This window comes from Passer montanus, unplaced genomic scaffold (genome assembly GCF_014805655.1).
Source record: "Passer montanus isolate IOZ18808 unplaced genomic scaffold, ASM1480565v1 scaffold14, whole genome shotgun sequence".
In the NCBI taxonomy this organism is placed as follows: Eukaryota; Metazoa; Chordata; class Aves; order Passeriformes; family Passeridae; genus Passer; species Passer montanus.
This window is the reverse complement of record NW_024360941.1, coordinates 2,775,570-2,802,292: the sequence shown is the minus strand read 5'-3', so window position 1 is coordinate 2,802,292 and position 26,723 is coordinate 2,775,570. Positions and strand designations below refer to the sequence as shown.

General features: G+C 37.9%; 1 long non-coding RNA gene across 2 annotated transcripts in view; it reads right to left on the bottom strand.

Annotated features, from left to right (window-relative positions):
* The window catches only part of LOC120497970, a 42,352-nt gene extending 18,017 nt beyond the window's left edge, over window positions 1-24,335 (bottom strand). Inside the window, exons 1-2 of one of the 2 annotated variants that reach the window (XR_005626599.1) lie at window positions 24,239-24,335; window positions 2,216-2,394 (exon numbers count right to left, since the gene is read on the bottom strand). This is a non-coding gene — a long non-coding RNA (uncharacterized LOC120497970). Of the gene's footprint in view, window positions 1-2,215; window positions 2,395-5,263; window positions 5,370-24,238 lie in introns of those variants that run through there. The other variant, XR_005626600.1, reaches the window with a different exon arrangement.
* Between the last annotated feature and the right edge of the window lie 2,388 nt (window positions 24,336-26,723).

Sequence of the window (26,723 nt, the reverse complement as noted above, 5' to 3'; positions counted from 1 at the left end):
CTACTGATTTTCTAATGCAAAAATAGCTCAAATGAAACCAACTTCTTTGAAGCCTTACTCCATACTCTTTGTGGAAGTACCTTCAGAGGAAAACTTACTGGCTGTAGATGTGACAGTCTTTAGAGCAACTGTTGGTTTAAAAGGTGGCAAGTTTTCAAGATCTGACACTACTAGAAATACAACCATAGTGAAATGACAAAAATGTAATGCTCCTTTGTCTGATCCAACTAAAACCCAAAATTTGTATTTCACTTAACTCACAAGTTTTTGGGCAATCTCAAATTGACCAACTGCTTCAGAAAAAATCTTTACATCAACCCAGCTGCATTTGGGAATCCTAACTATGAGAATGAGAACTATTTCAGCTCAATGATGGCAGGAAGAGCATCAGCCTTACAGGGCTGCCATAAATGTGCTTGCTCTTCTCCAACCAACACCCCAAACCCCCTGCATCATATAAACTCATCATAAAACTTGCTCTCACTTATCAAGACCAAAAATATCTGCTCCCTGACAGCCTCTGGGCATTCATAGGATCATGGTATGGCTTGGGTTGGACAGGATCCCTGAAGATCATCTACTTCCAGCCCATCCCCATCCCTGCCATGACCAAGGATGCCATTTACTAGATCAGGTTGCTCAGGCCCCAGCCTGGCCTGAAACACTGCTAGGGATGGGGAAGGCACAAAATCCCTGGGAAACCCGTTCCAGTGTCTCACCACCTTCATAGCAAAGATTTTCTTTCTAATATCTCATCTTAACCGGTCACCTTTATGTTTGAAACCACTGCCACAATGTAGCCTTCCAGTAGCTAAAAAGGGTTTTATGAAAAGGAAAGGCAATTTTATATGGGCAGACAGTGACAAGACAAGAGTCAATGGTTTCAATTTGTTAGGTCAAGGTGGAGTTGACAGGTCTCTGTGTGTGTCATCTAGGAAAAAAACATTTAAATATGTGACTTTTTATATAACTATATACGTATACCTTTAAAATTTAAACACCAAGTATATTTATTGAGGAATAAATGCCGCATGGAATAAATGGGAACTAACATTTGGGGTTGGGCGGAGCAGGAGGGTTTGGGGTTTTTTTTGAGGATCATATGCAACATGGAGCAACAATAATTCCAGTACTACCTTAGATTCTGGTACATATTACTTGAAAAGCCTCACGATGAATCCATGCCCATTTGTCCTGAAAAACTTCTCAGCAATTTAGTAGCATTCTACATGGATCTCCAGATTTATTTATTAGGATTGACACTAATGCTTTCAACTTCATTGCATTTTATCACTTAAAGAAACACATAAGCTAAGCTGAAGATAAACAGGAACACACAGGACAAAACAATCCCTTTGTTTTCCTCATTACAGTACACTGAAAGTGCTCTCTAATATCCTAACTCTTACTCCTGTTTGCAACCCAGTTTTCTTCTATTGTACTTCTGCTTTAAGTTCAGGTTTCACATTTTCACTTTAAAAGCACCATAATGCTCTGCCCTACCATAATCTGCCCTTACTGCCTGACTTCACTTCATTAAACTCTTCACCTCCTTTCCTTCACATGCTCTTTTCATGCTACCATTTCTTTTCTTGAAGACATCCAGTGCACCCTTTTGCTCATTCTTCCAGATGAAACCCTAAATCCTAAAAATAATTTAAAACAAGCCCAACAATATGTTAAACACTGAATTCAGCATGCTTTCTTCAGTGTAACACCCACCTATGCTCATACTGGTCGCTAATGTGGTGCTATGGACCTTTTCTAGGATTTCCCTTTCTATTGGAAATGGGTGAAAAAACCCCAAAAACTATAAAGAGATTATTTTTTGTGCCCAAAAGTCATTCTGCCTCCTAATTCCTCCTGCATTTTAATAGTAAAATGTCAGTTATGTACAGATTCAAAACAGCTACCCACGAAATAGTCATTGAAAATATATATTGAAATATTCACAAATGCTGTATTAAAGCTCATACAAATTTGATGAGTAGATGCAGAATTTTCCCTAGTTGCAAGTGTAGCATTTGCAGAACATCTTAATACAAATGCCTTTGATTCCCTCAGTACTTTTCATTACACCCCAGCATTTCACATTCTGAATGCAGAGATGGAAGTTTACACTGTTTATACTTTAGAATAATTATTGGGGAAAAAAATAGATACAGAAGATAAATAGTCATTGCTTTAGAGGCTGATTTGGTGCAAAGCAACTTACAGTGTGCTGCCACAGTCGTGCTCCAGGGCTGGCCAAAGGCTGCTCCTAGAATGACACCCGGTGGCCACCAAAGCGAACAGCACGGTGTGATCCCTGCCCTCCGGCCTCCCTGCTGGGCTCAGGGGCAGGAGCCATCGCTGTGGGGCAGCCGGGCACCAGCTGGAAATTCTCCACACAATCTGAAAAATGCAGGGAAAACCTGTGTGGATTTCAAATTGAAATGCATACAAATTTTGAGTAACACATGATCTTGGTTAATTATGCACCTTTTTTTTTTTCTTTTTTATACACTTGCATGAGACTACTGGCTAATGGGTACAGAAATCTCAGAATTGAATTTCTTATTTCATTCTAGAAAGGGCTAGTAGTGGGTGAGTGGCATTTCCAAAGTATGACTGTGCATGCTCAGGATTAAACCAAAAACTGCTATTCCAAAGTAGGGAAGTTTATCTATTCTTAAACATCAGAGGACTGAAATGCATTCATTTAGTGTTATTGGAGAAGAATTCTAAATTAAAGGGAGACATTGTCAGGCTTAAAATAAATTTGGACAAGGTAAAACTGTAGCAGTGCTTCAATAACACATTAAGTTTAAAGCAAGGAATCATGGTCTAGAAACAATTGGCAGCATCAGCAAGAGTTAAGAGCTTCTTGACACATTTCATTCTGATTAAGTACCACATGAGTCAGAGCAGAGCTTTTCTTAAGTAACAGCCTATTGAAAATTATTTGATAATATTCAGCACAGTTTTTACAGTGTTACATTCGTAGGACTTCCAGAAAGTGAAACAGAAAGAGAATATTTATTACTTGTCAATTCTTAAATATTTTATTTCTTAGACCAGAGTCGAAATTCCTGGTGATGACCTTACACCTCTCTTTGTAGCAGCTAGGGTTATCACAGAAGATATTTTCCATTTCTTCCTTTGGACTCATATCTGCTTTGTCTCTAGTAAGTAAAATCAGGTAAATAAAATTTCACAAACATCCCCCACAATGAAATTTTTAAGGCCATGTCAACTCTGAGCCTCCTTAGACAACACTTATACCATTGTCCTCACTGGGCACAGGTGTGAGTGAGGTGGTGGGCACATATCCACACTCTACAACTCCAAGCCCTGAAAACTGCTTTCTCATCTCAGCTGTGCCTTAACATCTCTACTTGGAAAGATAACTGCTAAAACAACAAAGATAATTGTTTATATAAGCATAATGAAATTATTCAGGTATTTTGTCTGAAGCAATAGTTTATTAAGACGCGTTAGCGTACAACAGCTGAAAGAGATTACCACTGAACACAAAACGGCAGGCGCAGCAAACGGCACCAGTGTGGAAACAATGACAAAAATGTGTCACTTATCAGTAAGTTATACACGTGCTTTCGCTGGCCAGCCAATCCTGCAAGAATTTAAAGCTTGTGGCAGATCCAGTGACTGCATGAAATCTAAACAAATAAGAAGCATAGCAATGGGAAGAATGACCTCCTACTGTATTAAGTTTAAAGCCGGATATTGCCAAGAGACATGCAAAGCTGTTGGAGTATGCACACAGCTAATCCTTGAGATACCATGGAACCAGACCAAAGATAGCATTGGGAAGGCAGATGGAGGGTTAAAACCCAGCCTTATAAACTGCTGCCAGCATTGAGCAGTGGTTCAAAGCTCTGTGTTCTACAAGCAAAACTGTGACTGAGCAGCCTTCAGAGAGAGGCTGTTCAAGCATCTCCTTTGATCTTATTTTTCAGTGGATGCAGCCATGTTTTTCAACAGTTGATAGGTTTTTAATTTTTAAGTTCACTTGCTCTCTGTTCACTGAAGAATGAAAACTCATTATTAGCTGGGAAGTAGATATAGTAATTGCCAATGTGCTACTATATTTTGTACTCCCTCTTCCACCTGCTCCCTCATGCCAGATTTATCTGTAAAGCCAAATTATAGTCTAAATGCACTAGAATCAGGTGTGGGAGAACAAATTTACAATATCAATTTAAACCAGCTATAAGGCACCAAAAGGCACAGCACAGTATTTCAGACTGTTGCATTTACACCCAGACCAACTACCATTATGAACGTGTTGTCATCTTTATACAGATTCACATATATACTGTATTAGGGTCAAAAGAGCTAGAATTTTGGAGCAACAATTTGATCTGAGGAGGTTGAGCAATCCCATAAAGAATCAAGAACAATCTTAATCATAGTATTTTGCAATAGTGGTTTCTTTCATGCGTTACATTAAATCCACTGTGGAGAAAAAATTTGTTCCACGTGACAGAAATTCTACCTGCATGTTATTTCAAGTTCTAACTTTCCAAATTCCCTGCCCTTCTCCTCTGTGAACTTCAAAATCAGGTCTGTCTTTTAGAGGAGAAAAATAAAACATAGCTATGCACAACTGTCTTGTCCTCCTCCCTAAATCCTAAGATAGTCTTCCAGGTTCCAGAAGTGAAAGTATAAAAGCAAAGAAACAGAGGCAAGTACCATTCCCAAACCTAGAAGAGGCAGACAAATGCAAAACTCATATCAATCACACCCCTGCTGTCCTCCTAGCTCATTATTAACTCCTACCTATCTGGGAAATCAACCATAAAATGTCGCATCATGTTAAATAGTCAAAGTAAAATCTTTACTGATTTGTTCACTGGTTTGGACATTGGATTGCCTTTACAGATGATCATTTTTCTACAATAGTTTGAACAGTTATAGCACTCACATTTTCTAAACTCTCACCATGAATTGCCCTGGTGAGATTTTGCAAAGCATCTAAACAAACTCCTGTGTAGTTTTGGCAACAGTGAAATTTCTTCTTTGTGAAGGTTTCTTCCATTTTTGGCATGACATATACATTCCAAAATTTGACAGACACAGCAATAGTTAGTCTTGGCACTCACTGTTTTGCAACTCTGGCTCAAATGCTCATTCACGTGCTTTGTTTTAAAGAATTCCCTCTGGCTGTTTCCTTTCAGCACGATTTTGCTTTAAATTATTGTTCCATGACACAATACAAAATATTTTTTTACAGAGGCACAAGATCAATGTATTTTGATACCTTACAGGATAATTCAGATTAATTTGCGGTGATAAAAACAGTGTGGGAGAAGCTGATACTCTCAAAGGCTGTGCTGCCATTCAGCAGGACCTTGGTAGGCTGGAGAAGCTGGATGGAGAGAAACTCTAATGAGGTTCAACACGGGCAAGTGTAGGGTCCCATACCTGGGGAGGAATGATCCTGAGTACCAGCACAGACTGGTACTGGTACTGATCTAGAGAGCAGCTCTGAGGGGAAGGAGCTGGGAGTCTTGGTGGGCAACAAGCTGTCCATGAGCCAGCAGGGCTAAGAGGGACAGTGGGATCCTTGGGTACATCAGGAAGAGTGGCCAGCATGTCAAGAGAATTGATCCTGCCACCCTACTTAGCCCTCTAGTGAGGCCACATCTGGAGTGCTGTGTCCAATTCTACTCCCTGCAAACCATGGAAGGTGAGGAGGTCTGAGGCATCTCCTTTATGAGGAGAGACTGCAGGAGCTGGGCCTGTTCAATAAAAACAAGACTGAGAGGGGACTCACGGCACTTAAACATCTCAAAGGTGGGTGTCAAGATAGCGGTGCCAGACTCTTTTCAGTGGTGCTCAGAGACTGGACAAGGAGTAATGACCACAAGAAACTCTACCTCAACCTGAGAAAGAACTTGTTTACTTTGAGGGTGGCAGAGCACCCTTAAAGTGGAACAGGATACCCTTGAGGTTGTAGAATCTCCCTCTCAAGAGGTGTTTAAAACCCAACTATGGCACCTGCTTGAGGTGACCCTGTCTTGGAGGGCGTTTGGACTAGATGAGCACCAGACGTCCCTTCTAATCTAAACTGTTCTCTGATTCAACATCAATTCATAAGATTTATAAATGGAAAACAGCCCAAAAACCAAAAAAAAAACCACAAACCAAAAAAACCAAAACAACAACAACAAAAAAGAAATGACAACAAAACCTCCCCCCTCCCGACATATTTTTTTACTTAGCTTTCCTGTTGTCCTCTCATATTTACATGCATCTTTTTTTACAGGATCACCATTGGCTAGGACCCCTTTTTAATTTTTTAATTTGTGCAGTAGCTCCTGTTCTTTAAAATACTTTACTGTGCTAGACAGATGCATAAACTCCTTTGTCATTCCATGATAAGCCATATATAACACCTCTCTCCCACCATCACTGATAATGTGCAATGGAGATCTGCCTCTGTTTTGCCCTCCAGGATATGCTTTTCTTTTTATTCAAAGCTGAGCTGATGACATTGCGCTTATTAAATTTAAAAAACAAACACTTTTTAAAGTTCGTTTAAACTTTAAACGAGGAAAGGAAAGAAGAGAGAAATCAAGTAGGGATGAAAAAATTCTCAAGGACTGAAAAGCAGTTGTATTAAATCCCCAGCAGAGACCCCACCCTTACTCCACATGAATGTGGCTGCCATACAAAATTTCTGTAAACATTGCAGGAAGATATTTATACACATAAAGGTGAAGCGTCCAAGGACAAAAGACATCTAAGCTGTGCAATGCAGAAACTCAAGTAAATAGATATCAGGAATTAAAATCCTTCCAGTATGACATCTTATACAATTTGAAAACCTCACATTCATTTGTGGAGATGACAAGAATATTAATTCTGCATTCTACATTCTTGTTCTACATCATTTTAAGCATCACCCATCCCTAAAAGTAAACTAGAAATGAATACCATATCTTTTGTTTGATGAAAAAACCTCAATTTTTAAAATAGAATTTACAATTAAAATAATTAATAGCTAAAAATTTTCCTACTGAGTAAGCATTATTGCACTGCACTGCAAGCAAGTTCGTTAAAGTTATACACACTTAAAAATGCACATATAAAAGGTGAAAGAGACACTGCCTCTTGTGTGACAGAAACAGAACAGACTCTTCTTACAGTCATTTAAACTGCTGGTGCTCTGGAAACAAGGATGCATCAGTTAAAAAACAGGATTTTAAACAATTAGTAGGATAAATCAAATTTAAAATTACAAAAGCCAAGGAATGTTAGTTACATAGAAAATTGGGTTTTATTGAACACCTGGATTGTGCAAATAAGACCTTATTTAGTGAAGGCACTAGTTTCCCCTCTTCTAGCAAGTCAATGACTGTATTAATAGCTACTATTGGTAAACACAACTATCACTTTTAAAAAGACAAGTGTTACCATGGTGACTCTACAGGGAAAAAAGCATGTAAAGTCATGATTAAAAAGGTCAGGAAAGCCAGCCTTACATTATGCTCATTTTTCCACAGTAGAAGTGCTACAGCTGCCTGTAAAATTAATGTAGAACACTCAACATATACATATGTATATATCACAAAGAAAATAAAACAAAACCTGGAGGAGATGCATGGTGAACCCCAGGGACTGATCACCAGCTTGGTACCAAGGTAGTAGTACCAATATACAAAAATTAAAACGTGCTTACGTTTATGCTTTTCTATAACCTGCCTCCAGAGCAGACAACCCCCTTATTTTTACAAAGCTCCCAAGGTGGGACATTGATGTCCTAAAACACTGGCAAATATCCCAGTCAGGTGCTCTGCAGGAGGTCACTCTCCCTTCCTCTCTTATCCCATCCAAAGGATTCATTGTCCTGGCCACTGTAACCTTCAGCTCTCCCGAAGTATAAGGCACAAGCTCACTGTGACAGCTCCCCTTCCCAAAGCTGGGAGGCAAAGGTGCCAGTTGTATTTGTCCCTTGGCTATTAGCAGGCCACAGTGAAGGCACAGAGATTCATGGACAGCAGCGCTAGATGGATGTCTCTGTAACTGCTTGGAGGCAGCTGGTGATACTTAAATGGTGGCTGTTGTCATTCAAGTTCCTGTGACAACCTCATGAGTGATGAAATTGACTCCTAAGGCATTTATATATAACTTCAGAATACACAACAGTTTGGAGTAAATGTGATCCATGTCTGTGCTACTTCTCCAGACAGAAATCACTGAGATTTGTTCCAAGTGACTGATACTAGACTTTAATGTAATTTTGAGAAGACACAATATTCTCATTCCCAAAAGGCAATAACACATGGAATACAAAGAAATTGAAGAAATTCATACCTTCCATATATCAGTACAGCAAAAATTCAAATAAGCCAAACAAAACCACTACCACTCACAAAACAAAGAAAACCCCACAAAAGCAGATCAATGAAAAATTACTCTTCCAGAATAAGTACCCAATGCTGAATCATCACAATTCTCAGGCAAAAGCCTCTCTCCGCCAACAAGGACAATACTACTACAGTTATGACACTCATCTTTTCAGTCTTCATTCGCCCTGATATATTAGAGAGAAGAATTAGGCATGGTGTCTGGAAGGAATCACTCTAAGGGAGGAAAGAAAGTAAAAGAAATGAAAAGCACTCTGGATTTTTTCCCCAGGTAGTTTTGGTGACCAAGGTCTAAGAAACATGTGACAAGTCTATAAGCTTTGCTGCGGCAATGTCATTATATGTCATGGCATTCTACATCTGACATTTATTGAAGTTGTCTTCCTGGAAACAGAGCAATAAGATTGCAGCAGCTCACAAGAAATTGCAACCCTTCAATGGAAAACAAAATTAACTTTATTTTTATTTTTAAAATTAGGTAAGGTGGCCTTTCAAATAAATGAAAAGAAAATAAACTGCTCAGTAAATAGAAATATATATAGCTCACTGATTAAAAGAGACTATTGGCTTAAAAAGCCTACAGCTTTGGTGAATTTTTAATGTATGGTAGCAAAAAATCCACTAACATTCCTAGCATGATTTAAAAATATATTGTACTAAGCAAGTATGTAGGTAGATGCAAGGAGAATTAATTTCATGCATTCTGAGAGCATAACAGAATTGACAGATTAACAGTATTTCTCCTTTAAATAAATGACCAACTGGACATAGCTTCACTTTAAGGAAAGGAGTCATGAAGAAATGATAACGATAATAATGATAATGGCTGCCTATCAATCAGGTTATTTAGGATACAGAACTCTGCAACACATATTACACTTAAGTACTTTGTAATAAAATAAAATTAGGGAACATTCCAGAAGACAGTCTTTTGTAGCCCTCCAATCCCTTAACTGAAATACTGACAATACCTACAAAACTACAGGTTAAAAATATGGTGATGGTCAAGTAAATCAGGTGTACACAAGGAAACACAGAGGAGAAGAGGTAAAATTTGTTTAGGAATATTGCACCCCCTTGCTAAAATCAGTGTCTGACTTGTGATCTACTTTCCAGATTTTAAATTATCAAATAAGTGTTTTGTTACTCATTATAAAGTTGACATTCAACCAAAATCTTTAGAGAAGGAAAAACAAATCTGCCGTGAATTCATCTTCGGGTGAAACATTTAGCAGTAATAGCAAAATACATTATTCAAAGCTACTGTTATATGTACATGCTAAATATATCTTTCTATATTTAGCATTAAAAGTACTGCACTGTGAACTCACAGCCAAGACAAGAATTACCTCTTCTTTGGCTATGGCCACACAAGACTTTTATGGGATGGGTCCAGCCAAATTGTTTTTCAAAAGAATTTGTTCAGCTTTGTAATTTTTTTAAAGATATCAATTCATTTTCCTTTCCAGGACTTCATTAATCTTCCATATCCCTTTTTACATCCAGTGCCACTGCCCTCAGTTCAATTATTCTCCATTCACCGCTAAACACCAAGCTTCAAGTCACTGTAAGTCAGATAAATGGCATGTAAATTGCTCCAAGTTACACTGCACATCATGTAAGATACCTGTCTTTCACACTTCAGGGAGCTACAAAAACCATCTGAAGGTGAGGAGAACAGTTGCAGTAGGACACCTCTGAATTCCACCAACACCAATCCTGATACTGACTCTACTGGGAGATGATACACGTCATGATGTAAACTGGGGTGTTCTGATATTTTAGGTAGAGCAAGCTTCACTGGCTCTCAGCTCAGGGTTTGGCAAGTTCTAACTCACACCCAAAGCAAAGATAGTTTGGTTTGATAACCATGTAGGATCTTTTAACCAAAGATTTCATTACACCATTACATTCAGCCAGGTATGAAGCCTCTGCAAACAGTTTTCATGGGAATTAGCCAACCAGTATTGATCTCTGTACAATTTTTATCAAACCAGAAAAAATATGTTGGAAATAGCTCCCAGTATCCATTGTTGTTCATATAAGTACACACATAAAACCCACATACACACCCGTGCCCTTCCAACTGTTCAGCACACAGCTTAGGAAAGACTCACAGAGGAATCTTCACCAATAGAGATTATAGAAATATTACATTCTGCTTGCCTTTATTCTGGAATATAAACCCTAAATGTTCAGCTTTCTTGCCTACTGAGGTCTTTACCTCTTCGAGTTGATAAAAGAAACTACAGTACCCAGGCAGACACAAAAGGGCAGAACAGGATCTTAGTAATTTCTTACTCTTTGAAATAAAAATGCACTCGTGAGTAACTCATGGGCTCAAAATTCCCTATATGCCCAGATCCACTTTTGTCATGTAAAAGGCCACATATAGACACAGTGTTGACAACAGTCACATGGGGATCTATGCAGTAACAAGTCATCCCTTACAGGTAAGGGCAGGACCCCACCCAAAATTTCTGAATGGTGTTGTAGAAGATCAAAACTTATTATTAAATAAAGTAAAAGTGTACCACAAAAAATGGTCCACTGGCAGCAGCAGCTTTTCATATTGTGACCATAGAAAATTGTTCACATTTCTTATGGCATATCTGAAAACGGTTTGTAGCTGTTCCATTCATTTTACAGTTGGGGCAAAGATTACTGGTGTAATATTATTCATGTATAGACACTTGTATATTATCTGGTCCTGAGATACCAAAAATATCTCTTCTAAAGTTTCTAAATATCTCTTTAGTTTCTGAAAGGAAGTGATATCAGAAAGGCATTTGCAGCAAGTCTTTCAGACATGCTGGAAATAAACAATTTGCCACAGAGAGCATGGAAAATTCCACCACCTTCCTCTGAATACTGGTAATATTGCTTAATAGGAAGCACTGAGTCACTGAAATTTATTTCATATCCAGGAATGAGTCTGGTAAACAGGTAGGTCATCTGTTTATGTAGCAAGACACTTTGGGGAGAAAAAACCCTTAAGAACTTGTGTGGTGAGGGCAAGGAGGTCAGTGCAGTCCCAGCATCCACCCTGCTTTTTCCAAAATTCATGTTGAAAGAGATAAATAGAGTACTCCACTTCTGAGTGGCCTCACAAAAGAAACCTCTACCAAAAAAAAAAAGAGCCAAAGTTCAGGCTAAATTGTTTTTGCTGAAAGAACTGTATTCACAGCTCTACAATGGTCCTTAGACTACTTACAGTGAATGGAATAAAACTGATGCAGCCTAAACTGAACATGAAAGAGGATGAGACATGAATATTTCTGTCCTACATATAGCCTCTTTCAATAATAAAGCAAATTAAAGGACATTCAAACACAAGAATGCTAACAGATCTATTCAGAATAGATGTAAATCTCTGAAAAGCAAATTTCTGAAAACCAATTATACATTAAAGGATAAATACAATCATAAAGAATTGATCCTGACAAACAGATAAATAAAATAAAGCACATATATCCTAACTGTATAATCAACCATATGTGTGTGTGTGTGCACAGAATCCAATAGGTACAATTAAGACTTTTAAAGTAGCATGCTTCACTCAGAAAAATAACATCTTAGCTTTGCTGCACAGTTACCTTCACGTAAGTGAAACAGCTACAAAACATTCTGACTAGCATTTATATTGCTGTACAACATCTCACACTGCTCCATCTCATGTGGACCCTCAGTTCCACATGGTAATTTGCAGGAAGGGGAATGTTTTGTACTTATTGAGAAAAGAACCCTGTGATGGGTACACAATGTGAATGGTTGTTGTGCATAAATATGTTAGCCCATAAAGGGGTTTTTTTGGTAGATTTTGCTGTAATTTAGATGGGAAGGGAAAAACTAACCCCTTCTTGTCTCCTTATGCTCATTTTTTCTACACACCAGATCTGTCACATTTACCAATGACATGGGAGAATGCCTTGGGGACAGCTTTAAGAGCTTTGACAAGTGTGGCCAGGTCTCCATTTTCGCACAGAAATGGTAAAATTTGTGGCATAGGCAGAGGAGTAAAGAGAAATTTAGTACAGGGAAAGTATAAACAAATCATTCCTCACACCATGATGTACATCTCCTAGAAAACTTTACCACAGATATGTCAAGGTTTCTTCACACTGCTCCAGAAGAGAGTCCTGATTAATGTTGAAACAATCCAGGAAAAAAATTTAAAAATAGGGTCACTTTAGCAAGGTAAGATCCAAATATTTTATTTTCACTTGTTGACAATGGCAGAAGGCTAACTAACTCTTTGAAGAAGAAAAACAAGAAAACCCTTTAATCTTTGAAAAAATATCCATTTTTCTTCTCCTAATTACATAACAACAGAAAATTCTAGAGAATTGCGTTCTGCCTTCCTTTTTTGGGTCTTAAATTCAGGCTCTCCTTTGAATTAAGTCTTCTGACACAGAGGTACAGAACAAAGCAAAACCAGAACAAAGAAATTTAAAAAAAAAAAAAAAGAAAATAACAACAAAATACCAAGCAGAAACTAAACCACCCTCCAAACTTTCCTGTTTTTCTGCCCCTCTGTGTGCAGAGGACCTCCTTCAACTTTACTTCTAAGTTTTTCATGACACGTTGTCAATATTCAGATTTAGCCACCTAACAAATAAGATGCCATTTATGCCCTGGAATACTTTCCTGAGATTTATAATAGTTATTAAGTTAGTTTGACTACCATAATGAATTCAGATCAAATATACTTGGCCATAATATGAGTATTTATTAACATTCACACTATTACAGAAAACATGAGCTGGACCTCATTTAGTCAGGGTAAACTTGCTGATGAATAAGTGAGAATAATTCTACACAACAAACCTGGACAACAAAGAAATTCATATAATCCAGTGAGAATTCTCCTTGCAACAAAGAAGACTGCTCCTATTTATCTATGAACACCCCTGCTAAACAGGTACTAAAGACTGAATACGCAGCCAGATCCCTCTCACCTCCCCACAGATTTTCCTTCTATTTATTTAGACTACAAATAGGATTTTAGATATTTATCTCACAAGGATTAATGCATTTCCACTATAAATCTGGTTCCTATGCTGCTATGTAAGTTACCCAAGTGTTCCATAATCAAAACAGAAGTATAAATTGCAACTGATTAATTCAAGGTGCAGAACTGGAGAATGGACTGCAAAATCTTTCCACAGATTTCAAAGTTATAGCTTTTCAGATACACCCTGCTGTACAGTCAGTCACATTGCAGAGTTCAGATCCAGATTTATTACGTGCTTATGTGCACTGAAAAGACTTAATCATCAGCTTTTCCTCATAAAAGCCTAACAGTCCCAACTTCATTTAGATGCAGCTAAGACAGATTTTTCAGCAAGACATTTGCCTCTTTCCTGATCCATCCATCCAAGGTTCTGTCTGTTCAGGAAAGGCTCCCTATTCCAAAAAGCACTTAAACCATCACATAGTTTCCTCAGTTATCATATTGATATGTCACATGGTGAAAGCCATACTAGAGCACAGACAAAAAGATTTTATAATCATCATCTTTATTCAGAATTTCTCTCTTCCATGCCAGGGATTATTCTCTTCCCCTTCTCCTAAATTATAGAGCAATTTATTAAAACTTTGTACAGAAGTAACCAAGAAGAGATCACTCACAGAAATTAATTAGTGCTGCTGTTTTAATTTATTTTTTTAATAACAAGGATGTTGGTTTCTAAATATTTGTCTTTCAAAGCCATTAAGAATTCCAACAGCATTGGTAACTTCAATTTGTTTTTTCAGCAGAAAGTCCACAAATTTTAACCAGCATAGGATAAAGCTCAGAATTTGTGACTTCTCAGTTGCCTCCTTGCAGAAGCAGTGAATTGCAGGATTCCATCCAAAATGTGTCTGCCTAGACCTTATCCTTCATCAAAGGTTACATCTGGCCTTTGCAGGAAGCTGTTTCTTTAGGCAGAAGCAGCAGTCCTGATGCTCCAGCACCAGCCTGATCCATTAGTCCATGATGTCACACCTTGGCACTGAGCCTTTGCTGAGGGGAAGGCTCCAGTCACCAGCAGCTCATCCGTCTGCTCTGCAGCTCAACTACACTGCAGGCAATCGTTTCTGCAAACCTTTCTCCTTCCCTTCCCAGAAATATTACCAAGTCATCAGTGTCCCTTCCGGAACACCACTGGAGACAGCTATGCTATCCCAAGGATGTGTCTTTTTTATGCAGCACAGCCTGCCCCATGAAAGGAAACCACAGCAGTTGTTGCAGGACCACCTTTGCCACAAGACTGAGATGCTGTGACTAACAAATAGTGTCCTATGATAACTGAAAATGGAAGATTTTGCATTGAATTCAGAAAGATTGAAAAAACCATAGTCTTTCAAGAAAGGAATAAAGGTAAAGAAACTAGCAAACTTATTTTCTTTCTTGAAGTTGATTTTTACACATAAAGGGTCAGTTTTCCAGACTTGGAAGTTTATAACCATTAGCAAAGTGGCAAGATAAACACCAAAACAGCCCTTCCCACACCCTCCCCAGCATGAAAATCCTGTTAGCTTGTATTGCCACATGCCAAATAAACAGTACCTTTAACAAAATAGCTTGGTAAAGTGCTGGCTTTGGGTGATCACACTTTAGCCTCCCTTCTATAAGCTAAAGATCATGTTATTCTACATTGACACAACACAGGGATTAGGTTTTTTCTAACTCTCAGTCTTGGTTTCTGTTGCAAAAGATAAATCTTGAAGGAGAGAATATTTCTTATATCCTTCAATGTATTTGTTTTGACATGTGCTTTTAGTTCTCCCTTCCCTGCCACTGTCCACAAAAGCACAGTCTATTTTTTCATCTCCTTAGATGTTGCACAGATTTATTTTTAACTTTCTTTTTTTACATCATCCTGTATGCACTGAAGCCCTTTTATCATTGGATATTTTTCTGAAGAATGCTGCAGTGTGAACACCGTGACCACACACAGACACTGTAGCACAAGCAGCATGTGGCAGCCTCAGCTACTGTACACAAAATATTTCAGAAAGTCTTTCTAGCATAGTGCATGCACTTTGTCTGCAGCTTCCAGACAACCTATCATATAGCACTCAAGGCAGCCAGGGCTTTTATGGGAAACACATGGAAAGCAAAAGTCATGACCTACTTAGTAACTAGAATTAAAAGAAGCTGAAAACATGACTCCAGCTACTTTTTCTCCTCCCTTGGAAAGCAGAAGTCATGCGTTGAACTCAATGGAAATACAGCAGTGAAATCCTAATAGCAGCCCCAAATTAAGACTGCTGAATAGCTTTGATAATGATCACTGAATAAGGAAAACTCATGTTTTGATTAATTGATGACTCATGTGACTAGATATATCAAACCACCCCATCTGCAAGACAGACAATATTTTTTTCCTCCTTTAACTGATCTGAGCCATTTTTGGGGTGATTCAGAGAGGTTTTGGGTGACTCAGAGAGGTGTTACAGAACTGTATCTGCCCTCAGGCAGATAAATTCATTCTCTAGTATTCAATGGTATCTCTCCTCCCAGCAGCACGGCCCTCTCTTGCATTCACCTATTACTGCCCTATCCCATGATTCCAGTTCAAGGACCTATAGCAGCACTGGTGGCAGAGACAGAGAGTACTAAAGGCTGATTTACTCAAAGGAACTCACTGGACAGCCAGTCCCAGGTTAAGGGAGCACAGAAGCAACACTTGAAGTACTTTCTCTCCAACTGCAGCAGCAATCTTGACCTAGCAATTAAGAGTTTTTCCTAAAGCATGTAAATTGCAAGCCTTTCAGGGAGAAGGCAGCTTTCAAATCATCAAGCAGACAACATCTTTTTGCAAGTAACAACAGTCATCTTTTAGTTTCAACTTTTGATTAAACATCCACTGAACATACTTTGGTTCCAAAATTATAGGCTTCTGCACGTCCTTGCAGGAAAGGTGCTGAACACTTTGCAGGTTTTTGAGGAAATAAATACTTTGGGAATGTTGGAAGAATGTACTTTGTAATTAGTAGCTTAGCACTGATGACAAGTTTGCAGAACAAAGTATTTCTGCAAGTCAAAAAAGGAAATCTAAAATTAATTCTCTGCAATCCAGAATTAAGCAATGATGAAACCATAAGGTGAGGGCTGTCACAGACAGAGGAAAAGAAGGAAACAAGGACAATGACAACTCCCTGAGCCCAGTTAGAAGAGAGCTATAAATTGACACTGGCAGGATTCATGCCACAACCTGTACTTCTATTTACTTGTGGGGAAAAACCATAAAACCCTACATGGAAACCAACCAACAAACAGAAAAAAACCACAATGTACATTACTGGAAAAGATCAAAAATTGCACATGACCATTCTGGGGGAGCAGGAAGCTTTCTACTTCCCCATCGTTGAGGAGAGAAAAATGTAGACTCTTACTAAAAACACCAACTTCCTGCACACAGAGAAGAAAAACCACTCCCAAACATCAGACTGATTTAGCATAGCAGAGCTTACACAAGGTAATGCTCTGCAGAAATGAAAAAAGAAAGGTTAAAAAAGGGCACCAATAGCACAAGCAATTTGAAAATGCCTAAAGCTTAACACAAATTTATTCTCCTTCCCATCTTTATTCCCTCTACCAAGGCTGCACACTGAAGATTTGCATTTGAAAAGGAGTTGCTCATCCTCTCCAGGGAATGAAAGCAGAAGAAAATCTTACTGCTGCTTTAGAACTCCATTAGTTCCCACAGCAACACGCCCACCACAGACACACACCACTGGGCAGCTCCGGGAACAGCCTCGCAAAAAATCCAGACCTTGTTTGGAGCAACTGCACATTTCAGAGACCAGTGCACTTCACACGGAGCTGCAGCACAAGAACAATGCCTCTGGACAGTGCAGGGCTTCACCCGACCTCTCAGCATAGTCTGCTTCACCTCACTCAGGTGCTGCATTTTGGAATCCATCAGCACTGCTTTGCAAGCAATAGAGTCTGAGAGAATGAGTCTCCCAAATACCAAACAAAACAAGACAAATCCAGGGGATTATGGAATATTCACTCTAAAAACTGCTTCTCAACATTATCCCATCTTCTCCAGTCTCTGGAATGGCTGGCTCTCATTTTTCACCCCGTGTCTTTAGGATTTTCAATGTCTTGGCTGACGTGAAGGAATCTGGTGAAACTGATGATGACACACAAGAAAGTGAATTTATAGACATTTTTGCCCAAAGACAAATGCTTATTTCTGTAGGCAGAATCAGAATATACCACCTTGACTTACAGCAATGTTACAGAAAATATGATCGCTTCTGGCATTTGATGCCCTTTTACTTTTTTTATCCAATTATTTTTCTGTGAAAAAAAAAAAAATATTTGCAAAAATAAGGCTTTGTGATAATTAATTTAAATGCCTCAAGTGGGAAATAGTTTTGCCCCAGATGATCCACAAAACTTACATTTTAAGTGAGAAAAATGTGAACACAAAGGAAAACAAATTTTCTTTGGCCTTAAATGTGTCATTTCTACTGATTAATAACATCCTTTGAAGTTTAATATCTTGGGCAATCATATTTACTTAAGACAGCACACAAATATTTTTAAATTTTCATAATACTGCCCTGGGAGGCAGTTTGAAAACACAGGAGAGAGAAAGAAGGCATATGTACTGCAGTATAGTATCTCAAAGACAGACACATTGGCTTATTTTTTTCCCCTAGGAAGTCACTGAATACTTGTTCCTCTCAACAAAATGGTCTCTGGGGATGTTGCATCTGAAGGATTTCAAGGAAACAACAGTCACAAAACATTCAATGCCATTTCCTCTCCCACCACACACATGGAAAGGCTGCCTTTTCCAGCTGGAAACAGGATTCATCATTTTGTATTTACAGGTCACGTAAATTTTTCTGAAGTCACATCAAGAGACACACTGCCAATTTAAACTCATTTATTCTTTTTAAATTATTTCAGTTGCTGGGTGGTGGCGTGTGTGGAGGCTAGATTAGATGTATTCTGAGACAAAGCAGCCTGCAAAAAAATTGTTTAAAGCATATTAGATTTATCATAAATTTTAAATAAAAAATTACTCTGTCCTACTTTCTGATCTGTGTTGAGCTAGCTACTATAGAGGAAAAAAAAAAAGATGACAAGTATTATTTTACTGAAGGAGCTCAGTCTGTGATACCAGCCTTGCCCAAAAGTCCAGTATGGAATAGTGTCATATTCAGGTCACCTAAAGACAAGCAAATTCAGAAAGTAGTGAGGGGGAAGGACTGAGGGGGAAGGCAACTTGCAGGGAGATGGAACCTTCTCCAATTTTAATCTTAATGCCAAAGTATTCATTCAAGTGTTTTTACATGCAAACTCCATTTCTTTCACATGTTCTCCAAAGAGATCTTCTTGTGTCCTGACCAAAAATAGGACAAAAATTGTCATGTTTTCCAGCAACATAAAAAGGAGGGGGAAGAAAAAAAGAAAAAATGAATTTAGCACGCTGTGTTCTTAGCATGAAATTAATGTCTATTAACTTAACCACAGTGCACAGTATTACACATGTTACTACCAGGCTAGGTTGTTATCCACAGCAGGCACTACTGTATCACATTCTAGAATTTTGAAACACAGAACACAGGGATGTACAGATTTTTACAGAAAGACTACTGAGATAACTTTTATTAACAATGGAAGGAACAAACTTGTCAAATAGAGCAAATATATATTTCTCTATCTCTTCTGTTTCTCCAGGCTCCTGGATGTAGTACAATTGCCCAAAGTAGCTAATCTGGAAATAAAACCCCATCTTAATGGGATTTCTTTCTATATCACATGAAGGGTCAGATTTTATAGATATGTGTCTTTCAACTGATACATAACCCAGACATGAGCATAAATACACTACAGTTGAGCTATGCCTTGAGTTAGTCAAGACGCACATTGTCTCACATGGAACATTCCAGACTCAGAAAAAGTAGTTTTCAAATTGTGATGTGTGCAAAAGCATCAAATAATTTTTAAAGCCACCAGTTGCTTCTCTGGTTTTTTGGGGTTTTTTTCTTTTTTGGTGTTATTCTACACAGACTTTTGAGGTCTCTGCATTACCCATTCACACCCAGGAGCCCACTAGGATTAAATCACTCCCCCCATCCCCTGGCTGTCTGAACACAGACTTTCTTTCTAGCACTTAATCATGGCTTTCCAGGGAGTGGGGAGGAACAGAAGGGCAGCAATTTAGTGTGAGTCAGAGCACATAAGCTACTGGCTCCAGTACTGGTAGCTCCACAAAAGGATCTGCCAGTATTTTCCATTTTCCTTTCAGAGCAATTTGGCTCTGTTTACTTCATAAAAGGTGATCTACATGCACTGGGTGATGGAGTTTATGTTCTTTGTTGACAAGCTCAGAACTGAAAGGAATGTTTCTTCAGTATGACAGTAAGCAGAGTACTTCCCAAGGCAAGGATTTTTACCTTAAATCACGTTAGGTCTCCTAAGCTAGAAAGCATCTTGATGGCAAATGATGCTGCTTTGCACTTCCCTCGTTCTTAACTGCTAACAGTAATGTCATAATGGCTCCAGTCTTTTTTTCTACCAGGTCACTTAAAATTGTCTACACACAGTAGCAATACTACTCTCCAAAACTTAGAATAAACTAGCAAATCCAAAACCAGCTACAGCTGAAGTAATTTTACCACTTTTCTCCAAAAGACTTTATAGGTCCCAGATCAAGTTATGTGAAAATGGCATTAGAGTCTGTGAGGAGAGTGGGGTGACAGCAATCAGAGCTCTGTGAGGAACATGCAAAGTATTTTTTGCCAGCCTTTCCCAGGTAAATAGATTTAGATATAATGAGAACCCTACTTCCTCTACTGTCACTTAATATCCACAAGCAAATTCAGTTGCATTTCAAATGTTCTCTACTTCCTTCCCTTTTTTTTTTTTTCTGGCATTTTTTTGCCAGACTCATTCCCTTATAAATTTCATTGTCAGTCACTTTTGCTGGAAGAACCCAAGGTATACTTGCCATAAGGGGAACCTTCATCCCTTAATACCAGTAATGAAAATGCCTTAGGCTCTGCCAAAATATTCAGTCTGCCCTTTCTTCTCAGGGAATCATTTTAATTATTTTCTTCCTGTCACAGACCCAAACTTCTGAACAAAGTCTGATTTGTAGCTCAGATGTTTATAGGGCTACAAAATTTTACTGAACTTTCAAGAAGGAATTTATAGGCTCTATGGAAAATAAAGTATTTCAAATAAGACAGGCCAATGACTAAAGTAGTGTAACGAATTTCTTGGTCTTCTTTCAGAAATTTTTGCTTATACTTCTAATATCCTTCCCAGACTGTGGACATACCTCATCTAAAAGTAAAAGGCTTCTCTTTATAAATGTCTAGCAGATGGAATTTTGCCAGGCCTATATTGGTTTCTCTGCATCTTATGTAGACTGTAGATGGCCCACAGTAAAATGAATTCTTGTATCATTGTTCTATTGGGTTTGCTTATGTCTATCTTTTAAAACTGTATATGACAAATAGTTTTCATTAAGTTCCTTTAATCCAAAGTTATGTCACTTTTTATACCATTTAAATCTTCAGATAAATTTTTATGGCAACTGCAATCGTGTTTGTTGATTGGTTTGCAATCAGGAAATTCAAAGTCACTTACCTTTAAAAAGCCCTGCCTGAAAACTATATCAATTTGCAAGTGATTTGCAAGATTTTGACAACATAGATTCAAAGCTGACAAACAGAATAACAAGACTGTCAAAAGCCTTACTGGCCAAGATACTACACCTTCTCTGAATATTCAGCTGAAGGCTATTATTTTGCCTTACAATCAGTTAGTTCTACCTCTGCATTTTGATCAAAATCTAGAGGCCTTTTACAACATCTCCAGGGACAACAGGAATTCTTCTTGCTCTTCAAGTGGGCTCACAGTGAATCTGTTTGGAAGTCTAGCCTTGTCCTAAATATTCAAATTGGAAGGCCTGCAACATTAAATCTGCTCTCAATTCTGCACACAAATTAATAGGACTCAGATCAATGAAGCCTGTACTCAGAGACATGCTTAATTTTTTCTCATTTTTTTATCTAATTCATTAGGCTATGTAACTCCTAACAAAATAGAAGCCACAAGCCCATGACACTTAGACCAGTTAAGACTAGTTCAGTTTGAAAGTCCTCTACATTGTTTTGATGGAAATATCAGTTAACACTGCCATAATAACTAGTAATTGTGAAATGAGGTGATCCAGTTCTCCAAACTCCCCTCTCTCTACTCAGGTTATAGGTCATAACTGCTTATTTGATGAATCAACCAAGACAGTTCCATTTAGCAACCACCAAAGTTTTTGCCATGTTCAGTGTTACACAGAAGACTTTTATAATGTAGAGTGCTACAAGAGTTAATATTATTTCTGTGTCCTGATTTGACAGCCCTAGAATTTAGTTTTCACGATGTTCCATTCTCACTCAATGACCCTGCTGAGGCGCACAATGTCCAATGCTGTAAGAGTACAAAGGGAAAATTATTGCAAAGTTCAATCCTGTAAGAACATCGACCACTGTTGTGACAGTTCAATTTCTGCTGTTGAAATTCTTTTAGAAACTTGAAAGGAAAATGTGTGACTGGTTGGCCCATACATGCTGCTGCAATTATTTAAACAGCATGACAATTCTTAAGACTGTTCCATACCAAAGCCTACAGATGTAGCATTTGACCAAAAATTGTCATTTGAGAAAGTTCTTAGAATAAGAACTCTCTAAAAAAGCCCTGTGAGGCACTTGTATTTTGGGTGCTACTTCTGCCACTTATTAGAAGGTCCAAAAAAGTACCACCAACCCTTGACAACCTGGTAAAATTCATTATGATATGTACATATTCATGTAAATGTGCAAATATAGATAAGCAGATATACACACACAACTATACTTCTCTAGAAGTTTTGTATACTTTAACAAGAAAAAAAAAAGTCAAAATAATTCACTGCTTTCCATTTTTTTTCTCTCTGTTGAGAGGCTACTTTCCAATCAAAAGTTTTTTAATTCTCTAAATTAAAACAACTCAAAGCAGCCTTGGTGAGCTATTTCGAGCATAATGTGCTCCCCCATCGCCATTAAAAAAGCACAGTAATTAAGTCCAACATGATCTCTAAACATATTCCCTTCTGTCCAAAACTTCATTATTGTACTTCACAACCAGATATTGATAATTTTTTCCTTCTGTAACCTAAAGCACCAACACTAATTAATATTTAATGCCTCATAAAGTGATAGCAAATCCCAATTGTGTGGTGTTTTAGCATATGCCCACATCAAGTAGTCAGGCAGTCTAGAAAAACAAACAAACAACTGAAACAAACAGGCACCAAAACCACCAAACCATGGCCATTCTCACTCACAAATGACATGGCGTCTCCCAGAGCAGATTATACTCACCACAGAACCCTCTGATTACTTTACACAACCAAAAATCACCAAATCATGAAGGATGTCTGAAACTACTTGCAAATGCCATCCCAAATTCTTGGGCTACAATGTGCTCTCCCCTCAGCCAGCATTGATGACTGGAGCCTCACTCTGTTTGCAGTGAGCAATCTGAAGCCACATCACCTCAACACGGAGAATGCGTGAAATAAACACGTCTGGTCTCAACTGAATGAAAACAGACAGACTGAGAAAGCTCCCTGGCAGAGAACCAAAGAGCAGCTTTGGGGAAAAAAAAAAAAACAAAACACAAAAAAACCATTATGGTGGGAATTTGCAGCAGGTGCCTTCACTTACCAACTACTCAGATCCTGCCAGGTCACCATGGCCCACAGAAACAAAGAAGCTCCAAGTCACTATTCCCTGTGCTTTTTAACTTCACATTACTTCCCATGAATATGATAATTCCATTTTAATGCCTCTTAAAAGACATAAAAAGAAATGTATTTTATCAGAAGGCCCAAAAAACCTGTGATTACATCTCGGGGGAAAGTTTTTCAGTGTTTTTGGCTAGATGAACTAAGTGAGAAGCTATATATTTTATAGATTAAAAAAGTCTAATCTAATGAGCAAACTACTTGCTGATTTCAGAGACTCATGAATTAGGAAGGGTATTTTTCATCTCTGGTTTTTAGTATTGGTAAGGATTTTTTTAAAGTTTTACCAAGAAGCAAAATTCCCAATGAAGAATATGATTTACACTTGAAAAGAGAGAGCAAAATACTAATGATTTTTTCTGTAGACTTTTCAGTATTAACAGACTTATTTTAACTGCAATCTTACCTATTGCTTCCTCCTTTACAAATTAGATTCTCCAAGTGAAAAAAATAGGGTGTTATACTCTTCTAAGATTACATGCACAGTTCCATTAGTGAATAAAAGTTCAATATTCAACAAAGGAAGGGAGGAGATCAATATTTATATTATGTAAAATTATTTGGCTCTGGGACAAACAAGGCAAAACTTTCCCTAAGTATATAATTATAGCACACGTATTAGTAAGCAGTGACACAGCTTATACAGGAACATAGTTTGGGGTTGCTCCTTCACCATTTGGATCCTTTACCCTTAATGATATTGACTGAAAGCAATATTTGGATCAGAACAACTCCATATATGAATTTTTTTCCAAGCCAGAAGAAGACACAGGCAAAAGCCAGGATTCCTCTCCCCCAGACAATTCCACATTCCAGCACTTTACAGTAATGACAACACACGAGCACTACATACACCAAGCAGAAAGTCACCCTCCTCCAGAACATACCTGCTGAGTGTGACCTTGATCTACCTTTCTTCTTACCTATGGTATGTTTACTATGAGTCTCAGGATGTCTCTCCAACACCGACTTCCTTTTTACCAGTGCTTCCTGGGAATAACACAGGCTGCCAACACCCCCACCACCACCAAATAGAAGTAAAATAATCAAACTTACGACTTTCCAAGAGCAAACATTTTGATACTGCGAGCCCTCACTTCAGCTAATCCAAAAAACAACATTGAAGAGGAGGCTGAGAAGAAAAGCCTTTCCCAGCTCTAGGCTGGAAAAAACTACCCCAGCCTGGAGCCTTAATCAGCAGCAATCACCAGTAACCTCTGGCACCTGAGCTTAAACCTAATGAGAAATGAAACACATTGTAACCCTTCATGTCTTTTTAAACTGTGGTATTTTTTTCTACACCATTTCTGGTTCCTAATCAACCCTAAAAATGAATTCAACCAGTTTCAGGGAGATAAAAACAACTCTTGCATACCCATTAAGACTTTACACAAAACAACATTTCAGTTTTACTTTTGTGAGGAATATGATTCATAAGAAAATAAAAGAGATTGTAGTGAGTGTTTTGTTAGTTTAAAAACAAACATGGAATATGAAATAGCAGATGTTTGGGCCAAGGAAAGAGCTGAGGTAATGCAACAGTTTCAAGTACAGCTAAGGCTATGGTCAGGCTATGGTGATTACCAAATTATCATAAAAATATATTACTAACATTCAGGATTTCTCTTTCATATCAATTCAATATCATACATTCTAAGAAAAAATTTGACCCACTCTTGCTCAGTTAGGAGTAAATTACATTTCTAATATTTTATCAATACATTGCATATAATAATATATACATTTTTTCTCTTTATTTTAGAATACATCAAAAAATCACAGATAATAGTCATATCTACTAAAAGAGAAAAGGAAGCAAGATTGTAATTAAGAGCTGCAGCAAGAAGAGAAGGAACATACAGCAGAAATTTAATCCTGATATTTAGAGACAAAACCATTCACTGAAAATCCTTGCTACTATGGATTAACATGGAATAAATATAGGCAAATGACAGAAGTGATTACAACATGCAAAAAAATTACTTTCCAGAGAACCAAGTTAGAATATTTATTATTTGGAAATCCCAGAACAAGGCAGAGCAGCACCTCTTCCCAGTAGAATTTTAAGAAATTTAATCTGGTAAACTAATCATAGTTTCCAAATTGTCATTTACATAGGCATGCAAAGGAGGGTCAGTATGCAAGCAGGAAACCTTCCTTCCTTTCTACCTTCCAGGAAGAGAAATTGGTGAAGCTGAGCTCCTTCAGCTGCTCTGGATACAAGTAAAATGACTCCTGCACATCATATTGTAGAGTTCAACTCAGCATCTTTAGCATATGCAAGATTCACTTACAGCAAAGAATAACTGCATTACCTGGTTAAATCTTAATAAAATATTATTTCCTATCACAATTTAGGAACTCTGCTACCCCTCACTGTTAAGACCAACTTGCAATTACTCCTTTATTTGGTTTGTGGTTGTGGAGACACTTGGGTATCCAGGGGCCTTTGCAAACACCAGCTTGAATAGCAGCTGGGACACCTAACAAAATACAGACAAAAGCCTTAATTTATAGATTAAACTTATTTCTATAAACCCTGAGCTCCTGTTTGTATGTTACATTCTGTAGCCCATGCTACCTGATTATGATACATTTTTTCTGTGATCTGTTCCCTGAACAAGGTCTCTCCTTATCACATCATTAGACCTGTAAGATTCAATGGAGGATGTTTGCACTGTGCCTGTAGAACTGATCTCTCCAAAGCCTTTATTGCAGCTTTTCCCCTGAATGGCCTTCAAGGTACAGGAGTGCTGCTGAGCCAAGCTAAAGTGCAAGAGAAACCAAGCAATATATTCAGGAATGTATTGGAAATATTCAGTAGAATGGCAAATCTAGTTTGTGTCTTGAATACAAAGACCCTTCTAGATAGGGTCTTACCCATGGAATTTGCTTTTTCTTCTCTGATTTTCTGTCTGGTGAAATACTGAGTAATCCTTTTAATTCTCTCTTTAGCAAAAAAACAAACAAAAAAACCCCACCAAAAAACTACCTCTGTGCTTGCAACACTTGTAGAATGCAATAAAGACTAAATATTAATTAATTTCCAAAATAATAGTGGTTTATGCTATTTTAGGAAATATGCAAAATTAAGGACAGAAAAAAACATTATTTGACAAAAAATAGTCCCAGTTTTCACAGCTTTTCAATTTCCTATAAATTTGGCTCCTAGTACTGTTTTAAGCCAGCTGTGTCATACACTGGCTCTCTTCTGTTAAGAAAATAACTGAATTTAACATCTTATACACTATCATATCACAGTGAACCAAACCAGAATTTAAAAAAAAAAAAAAATGGAATTACTGCCCTATTAAGTGTTTGAGAGTCTCTGTCTTTCCAATTTCCTTTAATGAAGTGGCATGGATCAGATCAGACATAAACCCATTATTTAAGTCACAGAACAACAACCTACCTCCAACCTTCCACTTTAGCAGAGGCTCAGCAGTGTCTTTGTGGTATGGTGAACATACCTGAAATATGTAAGCTGAAATGTGACTGTGTCACATAAAGAGAAATGTGGCTCTCTATGATGGAGCTATTG